Here is a 3,861-nt window from a genome sequence, read left to right as displayed (position 1 = left end):
CATAAAACTGGTCACTTTCAATTCAGAGCAGAATTAATTGTCATAAAATCCTGTATTTTATTGTACCAGTCACCTGCTGGAGTGCCCTTGAGAGCCACCAGAGGGCAGTCCACTGCAGACTATTGTCATTCCCTCACAAACTACATTTCCCATAACTCACTGCCCAGACTTCCTCATCCATGATCAATGGGGCAAGTTTTAAACCTGCTTTTAGCCTCTTAACATCCTTGATGTGTCATTACAAGTGCCCAGCCATGTTAGATGATTCCTTCAGAGTGAACAAGGTGAATCTGACTGCAGTAGATGTGAAAGATATGAATAAAAATGAAGTTAATTCGGCCAGCACTCATACCTGTATTTACATCCTGTTTTCGGTCGAAGTCCATAGTAATCGATTGTCGAGTTCACGCGCATAGGTTTAGTTACCTATGATCACGCGCGTGAACTCGATAATCGACTACTGTGGACTTCGACCGAAAACAGTTATGTAATATGCGATACATCCTCCCCCTATGCGATATACATAAACCTACCAACAACCATTGCGATAATTGTTGGAATGATTTATTGCAAGAGTGAAAAATTACATTTCATGGCATAACATCGGTTAATGGAACATCGTTAACATCATTGTCATTTCGCAATTTGAAACAGCGCCACCTATTGGCCAAAAGTGATAAGCAATTTATTCATATTACAGGTGATTGATTGTATTTGTGATTTTTCAGTCATCTTGACTAAAATAATCTAAATATCTTTACTAATTGTATAGTCCTTGTTGCACTGTAAATCATCATGTAAATCATCACTTGCTTATTGTAAAAATGATTTTACTTTGTGTATGGGGTGCTGGGACTGAGAAAGGTTCAAACCTCCTCTTTTGTTGCTTTTATTTTCTTTAAAATGGTACTTCTATGAAAGAAGTAAGGAAATCCCCTAGAAATCTTATGAAAATAAAGATCATAACTCTTGCCAGGTAATTTTATGAGTCATGACAGATACACACAGTATATTATTCAGACAAAAAAATACAATAAAGTACAAGAAAAAGTTGTATTTTTTTTATAAGAAGTTTCAAACAGGTTTATTCTCTCCTGCAGTTGTACAGATTTATTACAGTGAAGTTATTTTCATTCTAAAAAAAGTAAAATTGTATAATACAGTAACATAAAGCAAATACACATGACAACATCAAACTTTGTTGCATTATTTTCCTGTTATTCCAGTAAAGCTACTTAAAAAAACTGTATTGTAAAAAGTGCTGTAGAAATAAAGGTGACGACCTGACTATATGTAAAATCCATTCATACACATCCATCTTCATACACATCCATCTTCATACACATCCATCAATACTTGTTTGAAAAACAAACATGATGACGAACATTTTGCAGGTTAGATGAATATTTGCTGCTTTCTAAAAGAGAAATCACACTCTCAGAACTAACACACACACAAAGATCAATAGCATCAGATTTCTGCCTCAGTTCTACACAGTTTTAAGTCTCTGTATTTGATGTGTGTGTGTCTCTCCTCTTCTCCGACTCACTGAAACACCAGAATGAATATCAGCAACATGAGAAACTGGGAATAAAAAACATAAATGTGATTATAGCATTCATGTAGCTCAAACAGCAGAAAGTATAATGGATTCATATGCATGAATCGATTAATGAATCTTTGAATGAACGCATCTGTCCAGTCGTGGATATAAATCTACACACACACTGCAGAATCTGCAAAATGAGCATATTTTAACAAATAAGAATAAGAATAAGCACAACAGACTTGATGTTTACATATAGTTCACCAGACAAAATAATAGGTTATATCTAAACTTATGACCATAACTGCAAGAATAAATGATGCTCTTCCTATAATAGAATTAATTTTGCACATTCAGACACTGGAGAAGATGAAACACTGTTGATGATGAAAGACACATACGAGTTTGATCTTAAACATCATAAATACTCACAGTTTGGTTTGCCGCTATTAATGCTGTTGTGTCTGCCTATCAGCGTCTTTTTCTGTTTTGGTTCATTCAGTTCATTTTTCGGTTCATTTTTGTCTTTATTGTTTGTCCTTTCCTCTTCTTCTTTTGTCCATAGAGTGTGTTTAATAATCTGCAGTCTGTGACGCTGCACACATGTTCTCCAATGCATTGATTTCACGTGATTTCTGCCGTTGTATAATCTGTTCAAAAATATGGAGGTTCAATTTAGAGTTAGGTGAATTAGTTAATGATTTGTGTGAAATACAGGTTTATGTTTCATTAAAATAGAAACACAAATGTCTGGATTTAAATAGCTTAAATTAATTTATAAAAATCTCTTTACAATTAAAGAGGAAGTGTTTTAATCACCTTGTGATGAGCAGACGAGAGGGAACATCCAGCACAGATCTGAGATCACACAGTTCAGAAGGGTTTTATATGAAACTCATTCTTTCTGTTCTCATAAACTCCTTCTCTATAGAGGTAGAGTTTATGAGAACTGAGAGAAGGAGTTCAGTGAAGTTTCATAAAAAACCTAACTGAACTGTGTGATCTCTCAGATTTGATTGGTGGATTTTGTCTTTCTTTCCACCTTCTGCTTTCAGCATGGTTACTGGTATATAAATCCACGTTTTTTTTATTTCTAGGGCACCATCAATGTTTTTAAATGGTTTCTATTAACATATAGAAAGACAGTGGCTCATTTAATGATGGCAAATAATAGTGTCTCGATCTCAGCCTGTGTTCCTGTCTTGTGTGAGGACTTTTGTGTTATTTCTTGTCTTGTGTGAGGACTTTTGTGTTATTTCTTGTCTTGTGCGAGGACTTTTGTGTTATTTCCTGTTGTGTGTGAGGACTTTTGTGTTATTTCTTGTCTTGTGTGAGGACTTTTGTGTTATTTCTTGTCTTGTGCGAGGACCTTTGTGTTATTTCCTGTTGTGTGTGAGGACTTTTGTGTTATTTCTTGTCATATTCCTGTGTTATTTCTTGTGTGAGGACTTTTGTGTTATTTCTTGTCTTGTGTGGGGACTTTTGTGTTATTTCTTGTCTTGTGCGAGGACTTTTGTGTTATTTCCTGTTGTGTGTGAGGACTTTTGTGTTATTTCCTGTTGTGTGTGAGGACTTTTGTGTTATTTCTTGTCTTGTGTGAGGACTTTTGTGTTATTTCTTGTCTTGTGCGAGGACTTTTGTGTTATTTCCTGTTGTGTGTGAGGACTTTTGTGTTATTTCTTGTCTTGTGTGAGGACTTTTGTGTTATTTCTTGTCTTGTGTGAGGACTTTTGTGTTATTTCTTGTCTTGTGTGGGGACTTTTGTGTTATTTCTTGTCTTGTGCGAGGACCTTTGTGTTATGTCCTGTCTTGTGCGAGGACCTTTGTGTTATGTCCTGTCTTGTGAGCGGACTTTTGTGTTATGTCCTGTCTTGTGCGAGGACTTTTGTGTTATTTCCTGTCTTGTGCGAGGACCTTTGTGTTATTTCCTGTCTTGTGCGAGGACCTTTGTGTTATTTCCTGTCCTGCACTGAAAAAAACAATAAGTAAAATTTACTTAATTTTTCTTTGGCAAGTTTTTGCACAAATATTTTTTAAGTAAATTTCACACGCATATTTTTAAAGTAAATTTCACATGTGGAACTAAGTAAACTCTACTTAGCTAAGTTAAGTGAAAGTAACAAAGAAAATAAGTAATTTTAACTTTGCTAGTAAAAGGTTGAGTAATATTTATTTAGTTGTAGTTTCCTTTGCAATACATTTCACTCAAACAATATAATATTGAATTAAGCCACACTTTTAAAGTATATGCTTTACTTAAACATACCTAAGTAATTAATACAATAAATATTGTGTAAGACAGCATATCTACATAT

The 3,861-nt window shown here is 34.6% G+C and overlaps 1 long non-coding RNA gene across 1 annotated transcript; it reads right to left on the bottom strand.

Annotated features, from left to right (window-relative positions):
* Positions 1-1,088: 1,088 nt before the first annotated feature.
* LOC311077272 lies at positions 1,089-2,483 on the bottom strand. Its single transcript, XR_014604844.1, has 3 exons — positions 2,366-2,483; positions 1,979-2,196; positions 1,089-1,584 (listed from the first exon to the last, which is right to left on the bottom strand). It is a non-coding gene; the product is annotated as an uncharacterized lncRNA (long non-coding RNA).
* Positions 2,484-3,861: the final 1,378 nt, after the last annotated feature.

Source organism: Abramis brama (genome assembly GCF_963993115.1).
Source record: "Abramis brama genome assembly, contig: SCAFFOLD_47, whole genome shotgun sequence".
In the NCBI taxonomy this organism is placed as follows: domain Eukaryota; kingdom Metazoa; phylum Chordata; class Actinopteri; order Cypriniformes; family Leuciscidae; genus Abramis; species Abramis brama.
This window is presented reverse-complemented; position numbering and strand designations above follow the sequence as displayed.